The sequence below is a fragment of the Balaenoptera musculus genome, chromosome 3, assembly GCF_009873245.2.
Source record: "Balaenoptera musculus isolate JJ_BM4_2016_0621 chromosome 3, mBalMus1.pri.v3, whole genome shotgun sequence".
Classification (NCBI taxonomy): Eukaryota; Metazoa; Chordata; class Mammalia; order Artiodactyla; family Balaenopteridae; genus Balaenoptera; species Balaenoptera musculus.
This window is the reverse complement of record NC_045787.1, coordinates 44,993,332-45,008,640: the sequence shown is the minus strand read 5'-3', so window position 1 is coordinate 45,008,640 and position 15,309 is coordinate 44,993,332. Positions and strand designations below refer to the sequence as shown.

General features: G+C 38.9%; 1 protein-coding gene across 10 annotated transcripts in view; it reads left to right on the top strand.

Annotated features, from left to right (window-relative positions):
- PDE4D (phosphodiesterase 4D) overlaps positions 1 to 15,309 on the top strand; it is a 1,110,708-nt gene that overhangs the window by 873,331 nt on the left and 222,068 nt on the right. The window lies entirely within an intron of this gene.

Sequence of the window (15,309 nt, the reverse complement as noted above, 5' to 3'; positions counted from 1 at the left end):
TCTGTCGATGGGCATTTAGGTTGCTTCCATGACCTGGCTATTGTAAATAGTGCTGCAACATTGGGGTGCATGTGTCTTTTTGAATTATGGTTTTCTCTGGGTATATGCCCAGTAGTGGGATTGCTGGATCATATGGTAATTCTATTTCTAGTTTTTTAAGGAACCTCCATACTGTTCTCCCTAGCGGCTGTATCAGTTTACATTCCCACCAACAGTGCAAGAGGGTTTCCTTTTCTCCACAGCCTCTCCAGCATTTGTTGTTTGTAGATTTTCTGATGATGCCCATTCTAACTGGTGTGAGGTGATACCTCACTGTAGTTTTGATTTGTATTTCTCTAATAATTAGTGATGTTGAGCAGCTTTTCATGTCTTTCTTGACCATCTGTATGTCTTCTTTGGAGAAATGTCTGTTTAAGTCTTCTGCCCATTTTTGGATTGGATTTTTTGTTTCTTTAATATTGAGCTGCATGAGCTGTGTATATATTTTGGAGATTATACCTTTGTCCGTTGATTCGTTTGCAAATATTTTCTCCCATCCTGAGGGTTGTCTTTTCGTCTTGTTTATGGTTTCCTTTGCTGTGCAAAAGCTTTTAAGTTTCATTAGGTCCTATTTGTTTATTTTTGTTTTTATTTCCATTACTCTAGGAGGTGGATCAACAAAGGGCTTGCTGTGCTTTATGTCAAAGAGTGTTCTTCCTAGGTTTTCCTCTAAGAGTTCTATAGTGTCTGGTCTTACATTTAGGTCTCGAATCCATTTTGAGCTTATTTTTGTGTATGGTGTTAGGGAGTGTTCTAATTTCATTCTTTTACATGTAGCTGTCCAGTTTTCCCAGCACCACTTATTGAAGAGGCTGTCTTTTCTCCATTGTATATTCTTGCCTCCTTTGTCATAGATTAGTTGACCATAGGTGCGTGGGTTTATCTCTGGGCTTTCTATCTTGTTCCATTGATCTATATTTCTGTTTTTGTGCCAGTACCATACTGTCTTGATTACTGTAGCTTTGTAGTATAGTCTGAAGTCAGGGAGTCTGATTCCTCCAGCTCAGTTTTTTTCCCTCAAGACTGCTTTGGCTATTCGGGGTCTTTTGTGTCTCCATACACATTTTAAGATTTTTTGTTGTAGTTCTGTAAAAAATGCCATTGGTAATTTGATAGGGATTGCATTGAATCTGTAGATTGCTTTGGGTAGTATAGTCATTTTCACAATATTGATTCTTCCAATCCAAGAACATTGTATATCTCTCCATCTGTGTCATCTTTGATTTCTTTCATCAGTGTCTTACAGTTTTCTGAGTACAGGTCTTTTACCTCCTTAGGTAGGTGTATTCCTGGTATTTTATTCTTTTTGTTGGAATGGTAAATGGGAGTGTTTCCTAAATTTCTCCTTCTGATCTTTCGTTGTTAGTGTATAGGAATGCAAGAGATTTCTGTGCATTAATTTTGTATCCTGCAACTTTACCAAATTCATTGATTAGCTCTAATAATTTTCTGGTGGCATTTTTAGGATTCTCTATGTATAGTATAATGTCATCTGCAAACAGTGACAGTTTTACTTCTTCTTTTCCAATTTGTATTCCTTTTATTTCTTTTTCTTCTCTGATTGCCAAGGCTAGGACTTCCAAAACTATGTTGAATAACAGTGGTGAGAGTGGACATCCTTGTCTTGTTCCTGGTCTTAGAGGAAATGCTTTCAGTTTTTCACCATTGAGAATGATGTTTGCTGTGGGTTTGTCGTATATGGCCTTTATTATGTGGAGGAAAGTTCCCTCTATGCCCACTTTCTGGAGAGTTTTTATCATAAATGGGTGTTGAATGTTGTCAAAAGCTTTTTCTGCATCTATTGAGATGATCATATGGTTTTTATCCTTCAGTTTGTTAATATGGTGTATCCCATTGATTGATTTGCATATATTGAAGAATCCTTGCATCCCTGGGATAAATCCCACTTGATCATGGTGTATGATCCTTTTAATGTGTTGCTGGCTACTGTTTGCTAGTATTTTGTTGCGGATTTTTGCATCTATATTCATCAGTGATATTGATCTGTAGTTTTCTTTTTTTTTGTAGTATCTTTGTCTGGTTTTGGTATCAGGGTGATGGTGGCCTCATAGAATGAGTTTGGGAGTGTTCCTTCCTCTGCAATTTTTTTGGAAGAGTTTGAGAAGGATGGGTGTTAGCTCTTCTCTAAATGTTTGATAGAATTCACCTGTGAAGCCATCTGGTCCTGGACTTTTGTTTGTTGGAAGATTTTTAATCACAGTTTCAATTTCATTACTTGTGATTGGTCTGTTCATATTTTCTATTTCTTCCTGGTTCAGTCTTGGAAGGTTATACCTTTCTAAGGATTTGTCCATTTCTTCCAGGTTGTCCATTTTATTGGCATAGAGTTGCTTGTAGTAGTCTCTTCGGATGCTCTGTATTTCTGCGGTGTCTGTTGTAACTTCTCCTTTTTCATTTCTAATTTTATGGATTTGAGTCCTCTCCCTCTTTTTCTTGATGAGTCTGGCTTATGGTTTATCAATTTTGTTTATCTTCTCAAAGACCCAGCTTGTAGTTTTATTGATCTTTGCTATTGTTTTCTTTGTTTCTATTTCATTTATTTCTGCTCTGATCTTTATGATTTCTTTCCTTCTGCCAACTTTGGGTTTTGTTTAATCTTCTTCCCCTAGTTCCTTTAGGTGTAAGGTTAGATTGTTTATTTGAGATGTTTCTTGTTTCTTGAGGTAAGCTTTATAGCTATAAACTTCCCTCTTAGAACTGCTTTTGCTGCATCCCATAGGTTTTGGATCGTTGGGTTTTCATTGTCATTTGTCTCTAGGTATTTTTTGATTTCCTCTTTGATTTCTTCAGTGATCTCATGGTTATTTAGTAACGCATTGTTTAGCCTCCATGTGTTTGTGTTTTTTACGTTTTTTTCCCTGTAATTCATTTCTAATCTCATAGCGTTGTGGTCAGAAAAGATGCTTGATATGATTTCAGTTTTCTTAAATTTACTGAGACTTGATTTGTGACCCAAGATGTGATCTATCCTGGAGAATGTTCCATGCGCACTTGAGAAGAAAGTGTAATCTGCTGTTTTTGGATGGAATGTCGTATAAATATCAATTAAATCTATCTGGTCCATTGTGTCATTTAAAGCTTCTGTTTCCTTATTTATTTTCATTTTGGATGATCTGTCCAATTGGTGTAAGTGAGGTGTTAAAGTCCCCCACTATTATTGTGTTACTGTCGATTTCCTCTTTTATAGCTGTTAGCAGTTGCCTTATGTATGGAGGTGCTCCTATGTTGGGTGCATATATATTTATAATTGTTATATCTTCTTCTTGGATTGATCCCTTGATCATTATGTAGTGTCCTTCCTTGTCTCTTGTAACATTCTTTATTTTAAAGTCTATTTTATCTGATATGAGTATTGCTACTCCATCTTTCTTTTGATTTCCATTTGCATGGAATATCTTTTTCCATCCCCTCACTTTCAGTCTGTATGTGTCCCTAGGTCTGAAGTGGGTCTCTTGTATACAGCATATATATGGGTCTTTTTTTTGTATCCATTCAGCAAGCTTGTGTCTTTTGGTTGGAGCATTTAATCCATTCACGTTTAAGGTAATTATCGATATGTATGTTCCTATGACCATTTTCTGAATTGTTTTGGGTTGTTTTTGTAGGCTCTTTTCTTCTCTTGTGTTTCCCACTTAGAGAAGTTCCTTTAGCATTTGTTGTAGAGCTGGTTTGGTGGTGCTGAACTCTCTTAGCTTTTGCTTGTCTGTAAAGCTTTAATTTCTCCATCGAATCTGAATGAGATCCTTGCCGGTAGAGTAATCTTGGTTGTAGGTTCTTCCCTTTCATCACTTTAAATATATCATGCCACTCCCTTCTGGCTTGTAGCGTTTCTGCTGAGAAATCAGCTGTTAACCTTATGGGAGGTCCCTTGTATGTTGTCATTTTTCCCTTTCTGCTTTCAATAATTTTTCTTTGTCTTTAATTTTTGCCAATTTGATTACTATGTGTCTCGGTGTGTTTCTCCTTGGGTTTATCCTGTATGGGACTTGCTGCGCTTCCTGGACTTGGGTGGCTGTTTCCTTTCCCATGTCCGGGAAGTTTTTGGCTATAATCTCTTCAGATATTTTCTCTGGTCCTTTCTCTCTCTCTTCTCCTTCTGGGACTCCTATAATGCGAATGTTGTTGCATTTAGTTTTGTCTCAAAGGTCTCTTAGGCTGTCTTCGTTTCTTTTCATTCTTTTTTCTTTATTCTGTTCCGCGGCAGTGAATTCCACCATTCTGTCTTCCAGGTCTCTTATCCGTTCTTCTGCCTCAGTTATTCTGCTATTGATTCCTTCTAGTGTAGTTTTCATTTCAGTTATTGTATTGTTCATCTCTGTTTGTTTGTTCTTTAATTCTTCTAGGTCTTTGTTAAACGTTTCTTGCATCTTCTCGATCTTTGTCTCCATTCTGTTTCCGAGGTTATGGATCATCTTCACTATCATTATTCTGAATTCTTTTTCTGGAAGGTTGCCTATCTCCACTTCATTTAGCTGTTTTTCTGGGGTTTTATCTGTTCCTTCATCTGGTACATAGCCCTCTGCCTTTTCATCTTGTCTGTCTTTCTGTGAATGTGGTTTTTGTTCCACAGGCTGCAGGATTATAGTTCTTCTTGCTTCTGCTGTCTGCCCTCTGGTGGATGAGGCTATCTAATAGGCTTGTGCAAGTTTCCTGATGGGAGGGACTGGTGGTGAGTAAAGCTGACTGTTGCTCTGGTGGGCAGACCTCAGTAAAACTTTAATCTGTTGGACTGCTTATGAGTGGGGCTGGGTTCCCTCCCTTTTGGTTGTTTGGCCTGAGGCAACCCAACACTGGAGCCTACCTGGGCTCTTTGGTGGGGCTAATGACAGACTCTGGGAGGGCTCATGCCAAGGAGTACTTCCCAGAACTTCTGCTGCCAGTGTCCTTGTCCCCACGGTGAGCCACAGCCACCCCCCGCCTCTGCAGGAGACCCTCCAACACTAGCAGCTAGGTCTGGTTCAGTCTCCACTGGGGTCATTGATCCTTCTCCTGGGTCCCAGTGCACACACTACTTTGTGTGTGCCCTCCAAGAGTGGATTCTCTGTTTCCCCCAGTCCTGTCAAAGTCCTGCAATCAAATCCCACTAGGCTTCAAAGTCTGATTCTCTAGGAATTCCTCCTCCCGTTACTGGACCCCCAGGTTGGGAAGCCTGACCTGGGACTTAGAACCTTCACTCCATGGGGTGGACTTCTGTGGTATAAGTGTTCTCCAGTCTGTGAGTCACCCACCCAGCAGTTATGGGATTTGATATCACTGTGATTGCGCCCCTCCTACGGTCTCACTGTGGCTTCTCCTTTGTCTTTGGATGTCGGGTATCTTTTTTGGTGAGTTCCAGTGTCTTCCTGTCGATGATTGTGCAGCAGCTAGTTGTGATTCTGGTGTTCTCACAAGAGAGAGTGAGAGCACATCCTACTCCACCATCTTCTCATTGTCACTTTCTATTTCTGTACCCTAGGTTATATTTTTAAAGGCAATTTTGGTAGAACTATTACAGTTTTTGTTTTCAGTTATTTTAAACTTATCTAGACATTAATCTACTTAATATATGATATTTAAATGGTATTTTCCCCATTTAAATAATAAAAGGATTTATTATTTGATAATTCTTATTCATCCAATTAAGCCATTTGAAAATTAATTCTTAATAAGTCTAAATACATGAATAGCCAGGAACGAGATTGAGAACCACATTTTAAAAACCCACCTCTCAAACAGAAAATCATTATCTCTATGGAGACATATGGTTTAAAGCATATCCATCTCAGACCTTCAAGTGATTCTAGTATCCTACCTGGTGGATACTCCAGTATCCTACCTGGTGGATACTCCACTCATCTGGAAGAATGAGCATGTGCAAATAGCAAGAGAAGTTATGAAAAATATGAATATGCTTTGGAAATTTTGGCTATCAGAAAAAATAAAGAAAAAAAAGAATGAGGAAAAACCTAATCTGAAATAATAAGATACCTTTTAGGAAAAAATACGGCACCACATTCCCATTTTCAGCCATTCCATTGTTTTTCTGTCCTTTCCTGTTCTATCACAGCCTCAAATGCAAATTTATTGTGAAACTAATGACGATCAAGCTTAGAGCCTTCCATTGGCTGGGGCCCATTCTAAGTTCTAGAAAGGAGGCTTACTAGTCGCTATACATAGTTATACATTTTGTAAAATTTGCAAAAGTAGGAATTTGGGGGGTATTATTTTTCTCAAAACAGACTCTCAAAATTATATAACCTTCACGTGCCATGAAACCAGGATCCCACCCCTGATTCCATGGCTGACTGGAGGGCAGACAGGAGGATGTTCAAGATAAATTCTATTAAAATGTCTTTTAACAGCCCAGCATTCTATGCACTTTTCCAGATGATTTCTTCAAATGAACTAATCAAACTTCATTTGTTCTTTCTTTTAAAAAGTGACTGATTCCTGGCTGAAATAAAATAATAATAATAATAAAGTTCATTTGAAGTAGAACCACACAGGTAACCATGGTAAATAATAACCAGGCTATAGTAACTAGTGTTGCATGTAAAGATGTTAATGTATTCATAATACAAGTATTTATTGAGTACTATGTACCAGGCACTAGTCTAGGTGCTGGGCATATGTTAATGAACAAAGTGGATAAAAATCCCTACACTTATAGAGATACATACTAATGAGCAGAGTACGATAAACAAAATAAGTAAATGAATGCTATGGAGAAAAATAAAAAGAAAAGGAGGCTAGAAAAGGCTAGGAAACTAGGACGGAAATTTTAATTTAGTTATTTTTTTATTGAAACTTTGTTTTTTTCCAGTTTTACTGAGATGTCATTGTCATAAAACATTGTATAAGTTTAAGATGTACAGTGTAATGATTTTATATATGTATATATTGCAAAATGATTACCACAATAAGGTTTTAACACATCCATCACCTCACATAGTGACAGCTTTCTGTGTGTGTGGTGAGAACTTTAAAAATGTACTCTCTTGGGGGCTTCCCTGGTGGCGCAGTGGTTAAGAATCTGCCTGCCAATGCAGGGGACATGGGTTCGAGCCCTGGTCTGGGACGATCCCACATGCCACAGAGCAACCAACCCCGTGTGCCACAACTACTGAGCCTGCCCTCTAGAGCCTGTGAGCCACAACTACTGAGCCCATGTGCCACAACTACTGAAGCCCACGCGCCTAAAGCCCATGCTCCGCAACAAGAGAAGCCACCGCAGTGAGAAGCCCAAGCACTGCAAGGAAGAGTAGCCCCCGCTCAATGTGACTGAGAAAGCCTGAGCGCAGCAACAAAGACCCAACACAGCCATAAACAAATGAATAAATAAATAAATATCCTTAAAAAAAAATATATATATATATATATATATACTCTCTGAGCAACGTTCAAATATACGGTATTGTTAACTATAGTCACCATGTTGTATGTTATATCCCTGAACTTAATCATCTTATAGCTGGAAGTTTCTACCCTGTAACCACCTTTACCTGTTTCTCTCACCCCCTACTCCCCAACCCCTGGCAACCACTGATCTATTCTCTGTATCTATGAGGTATTTTTTGTTTTTTTTTTTTTAGATTACGTATATAAGTGAGATCATACAGTATTTGTCTTTCTCTTTCTGACTTACTGAACTTAGTGTGATTGCCCTCAAGGGTCATCCATGTTATTACAAGCAGCAGGATTTCCTTCTTTTTTATAGCTGAATAATATCCATTCCATATGTACCGTATTTTCTTTATCCATTCATTGGTCAGTGGACACTTAGGTTGTTTCCATGTCTTGGCTGTTGTAAATAATGCTGCAATGAACATGCGGGTACAGATACCTCTTCCAGACAGTGATTTCATTTCCTTTGGATATTATATACCCAGAAGTGGAATTGCTGGATCATGTGGTAGTTCTATTCTTAATTTCTTGAGGAACCTCCACACTGCTTTCCATAGTGGCTGTACCAATTTACATTCCCACCAACAATGTACAAGAGTTTCTCTCACTAGGAAGCTAGGAAAGGCTAGGAGATTAGGGTGGCAATTTTTAATAGAGTAGCCTGGGAATATCTCACCGTGAAGGTGACATTGAGCTGATACCGGGGTAAAGAATATTCCAGCAGAGGGAACTACAAATGCAAAGGCCCTGAGGAGGAAGCGCTCACATGTGTTCAAGGAGCAGCCAGGGGACGAAGAGGCCGAGGCAGAGTGAGCCAGAGGGAGAGAGGTACAGGGTGGGATCAGAGAGGCCTCAGGGGCCCAAATCCACTGAGGAGGGCCTTAAGCCCCAGTGAGGACAGAGTATTTATTCTGAGTGCAATAGAAAGCATTGGAGGATGCTGAGCCGGGACTCCTAGGGATCTGATTAACATTTTAGTGGGATCACTCAGTCTGCGATATAAAGAATAAAGAAGTTGGGGGCACACCATTAATTACCAGTGTTCCAGTGTGGGCTTATCAGAGCAATCTTAGTTGCTCTGTGTCACAGAAGAAATAAATATACACAAAAACATCTGCACCTCCACCTTGTTAACAAGACGCTCTTCCTCTCTTGGGCTTTAGCTTGATGAAGCCAAGGTTTGATGAAAACTGCATTTTGGAAATAAAAGAGCTCAGACGTGGTCTCAGAGAGCAAAAGCCTGGTGGTAAGGTTGGTAGTTTCCTTGCACACAAAGAAAATAAAACCAGGGGAAACCTTGCAGGACTGCATCTGATGCTCACGTCCAGCCCAGCCGGGAGACCTATGCTTTACTCTTCCCGTCCCCTCCATACTCTTAGTTTGAGATCAGCACCTGAAAACTGGATGTCAAGGAAAGGAACATATGCTTACTTATTTTATTCTCAATCACAGTGAAGCCTGGACGAAATTTTCAGAAATATTAAGGTCTACCAACAACTACGAAAATAGACACTTTCATTGTCAACATATATACAGGTTAAATATATGACTTGAACCATTTATTATTTTTAGAGATTTACTGCAAGTATGGACCTCACTTTGCCACTGCAGGCTTTGCCTTTAACTCCCAACACTGTGGCCCCCTGTTAGGACCCATTTGAGAACCTTTGTTAACAGATTTTCAGCCATAAAAGAGGATGAAATAATGCCATTTGCAGCAACATGGATGGCACTAGAGGTTATCATACTAAGTGAAGTAAGTCTCAAAGAGAAAGACAAATACCATATGATGTCACTTATAAGTGGAATCTAAAAAGTGACACAAATGAACCTATCTATGAAACAGAAACAGAACCATGGACATAGAGAACAGACTTGTGGTTGCCAAGGGGGAGGGTATTGGGGGAGGGATGGAGAATGGAAGGTTGGGGTTAGCAGATGTAAGCTTTTATGTATAGAATGGATAAACAACAAGGTCTTACTGTATAGAACAGGGAACTATATTCAGTATTCTATGATAAACCATAATGGAAAAGTATTTTAAAAAAGAATGTATATATGTATAATTGAATCACTTTGCTGTATAGCAGAAATTAACACATCGTAAATCAACTATACTTCAATAAAAATAAATTTTAAAAAGAAATAATCTATAAACCTCAAGTAAAACAATTCTGAGTTTGAACTTTTTAAATTTTAGATCGAATCTTTTAGAAAAATCAGCCTTTTGCCATCTCGTTTGGCAAAAACCTACTAATTAAGTCCAGCTTGTTCCTTCTGGCCTCCAGTCCAAACATCAAACTCACACCGTCGTTTTCATCTTGAATCTCTTTATTGGCGTCTGTGACTTGAGAGTGTCATGGACATGTCAGAAACAAATGTTGTGTGTTCCTTGAGATCATCTGATATTTTTACTCATAAATAGGCATATGCCTTTACCCTTTGTGCCAGGCTTTTGTTTATAAAAACCATCTGTGAAAACAAAGGGTGAAATTACATTCTCCATGCAAATATATGTATTATGCAAGATAACATGCACACTGTCACTTACATCTATAATCCACTAATGTGCTAAATACCATGCCCTCTCACGGTGTCCTATTCAAATTTGAGATGCAGTTTTGGGATTGATTGGAAAAAATCGTCATTTATGCATATCACTGTAAAATGCATTTTTCTACAGTCTCATCTCTATAGATAATCTAAACAAAGTAAATATTAAAATGGGGAATTGGAAGAAGCAGTATTTATTTTCTTTACTCCAGAGAAGGTATTTGATCTTGCAGGAAAACCTTGAATGTTAAATATCACTGGCGTTTATTAGAAACAGGTTTCATAGCCTCGTGGTATTGATAACAATGGTAAAATACTTATTAGAGAAAGAAAAAATATTTTTGAAATCATTTTCCAACTCTGCTTACACTTCATTAAGCTTGAGGGCAAACCATCCCCCTCGTCCTGAGTGGTAAATGACCAAAATGGATTCCATCATACAGCCAACAGCATGGGCTACCATATACACAGAAGAGTCAGGTATAGGAGAATAAACAACACTGTCATTGTGTCTCAAGTACAGGTACCAAGCTAGACCCAGTGGCTGGAGGCCTGAGGTCAGGACTGTTTCTGCCCATTCTATTCCGCCGGAGCCCCACCCAGGTTGCTGGGATCTCCATGCCTTCCATGTTCCTAGCAGGAAATTGTTCTTTCTCCTCGGTGAGGAATATCTAGAGAAAAATCAACAGTCTCTACTCTCTCCCCGGATGTTATCACACTGGAATGATGGAGTGGAGTGGAGACGGCAACTAAGTTGTAAAAGCAGCTCAAACCATAAGAGCAATCTGGCTCCAGCACCTGTCACCTCATTGATTGCCAAGGTTGATTCTGGTGGTTTGGCTGACCAGCCCTCAGTTCCCTCTCTCTCGCATCTCCCCCTGTAGGTTCTTCCCAAGGCAGTGTGCTCAGGAACAATCTGGATGGAAAGTCTCCCTCAAAGAAAAGGGGTAATAATAGTAAAAATAACAATAGCTGCTAAGTATATGGAATGTGCTAGCTGCCAGGCAGTGTGCTAAATGCTTTCCAAATATTATATAGGGCCTTATAATTGCCCTAGAACTAGATACTGTAATCATCCTTATCAGCGAATGGGGGCTTAGAACGGTACAGTAACTGCCCAAGAGCATGCAACTAGAAGGTGGCAGAACCAAGATATGAAATTTAGACCACGTTTTCTAATTCCCAAGTGAATGTCTTTGGAATATTTTTGGTATCTCCCCATCTCCCAACGGGAAGATCTCTGTTGTCAATGCACTATTGTTAATACACAGCAACGGAAGCAGCTCTCAGAGGCTCCTGACGTGAATAGAGCCTTCCAGGGTCCCCTCCAGCGTTCAGCAGCTGCTCGTTCTCTCCAGGGTCTTCCCCGTGGGAGCTCTTCACAGATGCTCTGATAATGGGACCTCTGTTGATCGGGGCTTCCCGCAGCGGCTCCACTGGAGTCCTCAAGTGTCTCACCTTCATCAGGCTCCACACTGGGGGTCAATGTTGAGTGTAAGGTCCTGATGGCCAGGTGACATGACATGAGCTGTTCACCCAGGAGAATAGCAGGACCATGGCTCAGGAGAGAGTCCACATCGTGGGCAAGAAGAGATGCCAAATGTGTAAGCCAGAGAAGCAGGGTCTAGCATCAGAACAAAAAAATGAGAAATGATCCTAAGCGGACAGATGATTACAGGTCAGTAGACACAAAGTGTGGGAGCAGTGGAGGAGGCTGAATGGAAAGTGGATCACGACAGGTAGTCCAGTAATTCTACTGATCTGGAACAGTGGAGAGAGCTGGGGAGCAGTTTGGTTGGTTGGTCAGTTTGCTTGTTTTCTCTTTGGTTTTTACAGGGTCCTGAGTGGAGTGAATGGTCCTGAGTAGTGCTAGATGCACACAGCCTTCAGTAGTTCTAATTGCAACAGGCTGGCGGGGCCATTGCTCTTTACCGCCCCCCATTGGGGACCATGCACAGTTGCATTGCTGCTTTTCCACTAATGCCTTCTTGGTAAAAGCCAGCTCTGTCAGGGAACATGTACATCATTGAACTGCATTAAGGACAGCAAACATGTGGAACAATGGAGCATCTCGCTTAGTTGCATTTGCTAAGACCTTCTGCAGACTCATCATCCCTCCTTATTCCAAATGAACTCTGAAACTCTGTAAGGAAACCCACCAAAAGGGTTTCAACAGAGACTCTTTTGCACCTTACTGTTGTATTCAAAACTGGAAAAACAGAGGATTTGGAAAATTCCAAAATTTGGGGTCATATAAAGACCGAGTCCCAGAATTAGCCTTGGCAAACCTGACCCATAAATTGTTCAGAATGTTAACATTTGAAGTTCTATCCTGGTGAGGAAGCTAAGAGATGTTTCCCTATTTTTATAATGAATAAGGGGAGGCTTTGCAATAGAGACAGAAACACAGGGGCCATTCTCCCAGGCTCTGGAATCAGACAGTTTGAGTTTAAAACCCACTTACAAACTGTATGGCCTTGAACATGTGACTTAACATAGAGCCACTTCTTTATGACTCAGATTCCTCATTGGTGAAATAGAAAATACAGTGACTACTTCAAAGGGTTATTGTGGGGATTCAATGAGATAACATACATAAAGCACACAGCACAATTCCTAGCGCTTGGAGTGTTCCAAATGCTTTATTATCATTATTATCATCATTATGATTAATTATTCTCACCATCATCATTAGACTCAGACATTCTTACTCTCCCCAAATCTATACTTACTTTCCCAAACTTCTGCTAAGCTTATACTTGGGCTTCATCTAATTGGCAGTGAGTCAAAAGAGGATTCATTATATCAAACTGTTTGCCAAAGAATGTTTTTGGCAAATTCACAACTGATCTCTTTGGTACCAACATCTAAGGTTAGGGTTAGCCCTCATCATCTTCTTGTCTTGTTAATAATACCATGACATTGACTGTTTATAAAGTTATGTTTCAAAAATGAGCAGCTTATTTGAATCCATCCATATTTTCAGGCTAAATAAAGTCTCAGTTAATTTACTGTCCACTGAATGAAGTACTGCCTTGATGTGTTCCCAACCTAATCTCTCCCAAGAGGAGATCCTTAGTTCTAATATTTGAACAAAAGAGCTCATTTTTTTAAGTAAGCATAAATGTCTAATAACAAATCAGTGACCATTTTTTAGATCATTCTCAATCTGTTTGTAAAGCTAATACTAATATTTCTTAGGCTAATATATTTTCATCAATATTTGGTAATCACTTCCTGTAAATTTTGAGGTTTTATTTTTTGGATAATATTTAAGAGGTTGTTTTCATGAAATAGATAGTTTTGGCCTTTATTTACAATAGATTTTCCTCAAGAAAATGATCTCCATCCAGTGGACAAATTGTTATATTACAACCTGCAAAGAAAAGTATCAAAGCCCATATACTCCCATATCAAGCATTTTATGACCTACTAATAAATGTTTGGTTTTAATAGGTAATACTACCACAAAAAATGTTAAATATTTTAAGATACTTATCATTATTTGTTCCAAAACTGATAGTGGAGAATTTTTTTTGTTAAGTCAAGACTTGCTTAATTTAATTGGAAAGATTATAATAATAAAAAAATGCAAATTTCTGATTTGGGGGTAATATTGGTATTTCCTCAATTGAACTGAGAAAAACTAAGCCAAAAATCGTACTCCTGTATCTCCTATATTTCTGTTTCTGCATAGCATGAAAAGGATACCATATTTTATTTTTTAAAACAGTAAGAACATTTTGATATTGAAGGAGAATCAACATAAACATTTTTTATGTGTTCACATTAAGACCTCCTCATGCTGAAGAGCGGCCATGACTATCTCCTTAGAGCAGAAATCACCCCTATCCTCTCCCTATGCAGAGGTCTTTTATGTGTTTCAACTGTATACTGAATGCCTTCAAAAGCCCTCTTTAAATACTACTTTTCCATGAAGATTTCTCAGATATCCCAGCTTGGATTAATGTCATCTCCTTTATTTTTGTACCTCAATGTGCTTATGGTAGGTACTTAATAAATGCTTATTGAGTTAAGCATATCCAAGAGAGCCTGCCAGAGATCCTGAATAAGTCTCTTTAATGATTAGAGATCCCTTCCCTTTGGCCTTCCTCAGGATTGTTAAAGTCCCAGATGCATGAAGTGTCTGTCCGCACGAAACAGATGTCCCTGTTTGGGTGTCACAGTTGCTAACACACTTTTGTGGTTTACAGGATTATGCATTACAGCTGGGAGAACTTCAGGAATAGTAGATAATTAAATCCAGGTAGCTCAGTAACTTTGGTCAATTAACCTTTCTAGGAGCTGGTATCCTTGTCTGTAAAATGAATCTGTTCAAGTAGATAATCTCTCAATGTCCTTTAAGGACCAAATGAGTATATCTGTAAAGTGACAAAATTCTAAGAAAATTTTAAATTGAAAAACATGTTTATGACTGGCTAAGCTAGATTATGAGTTTTTCCTTTTCTTTTCTACTAGACAGATTGATTTGGAGTCAATGTTCTACCTTGGTCATAGATTCATAGGTGATTCATGAAACATCAAGCCCCTGGATAATTCTTCCAGTTTGGCCTCCAACCTTTGGGTCATAACACTATTTATTAATAACTCCAGTAGAAAAAGTAAAAGAATATTTTAAAATTAGCTAGTTAATAGTTTGGATAAAGGTTCTAATGGGGAAAATGTTGTTAACAACTGAACTTGAATTCATTTGTTTACTTATTCATTCAACAAGTTTTTAAACCACATACTTGCTGAACTCTCCTGAGCTATCACCCTCCTCTTATAAGAACACATGAGAGTTGACTTTATTTTACTACTGGTTGATGCTAGACTAGAAAAGCTCTTTGTAGAAAGCTTATCTAGATTATAAAGACTGTGATGTTAAGAATGGCATGTATGGTTCTTTTTTTCCCCCAGACTCTAAAACCTGTATTGCCAAGCATCATGCCTTTCATTCATTTGATCATTAATTCAAACCATTTAGTAAAAATTTTCTGAAGTGCCACCATGAAGTGCTTAGAACACCCAGAATCTCCATTCTCAGAGAGCTCACAGTCTAGGAATGGAGATCAAGTGGTAATTATTTCCAGCTCATTGTAAACGCTATCACTGGGGAGTGGGAAAGAGTCTTGGGAACACAGAGAAAGGGCATCTCATGAAGCTCTGGGGTATCAGGGCAGCATTTCAGATGAAGACTAAGTCCTCAAGGATAAATAACAATTAGGCAGGAGATTGGAGTGTTGAGAAATTGGGGAGCAAAAGGTTAGGTGGTGAGAGCCTGATACAAGTAGGTGGTGGTTCAATCTGAGG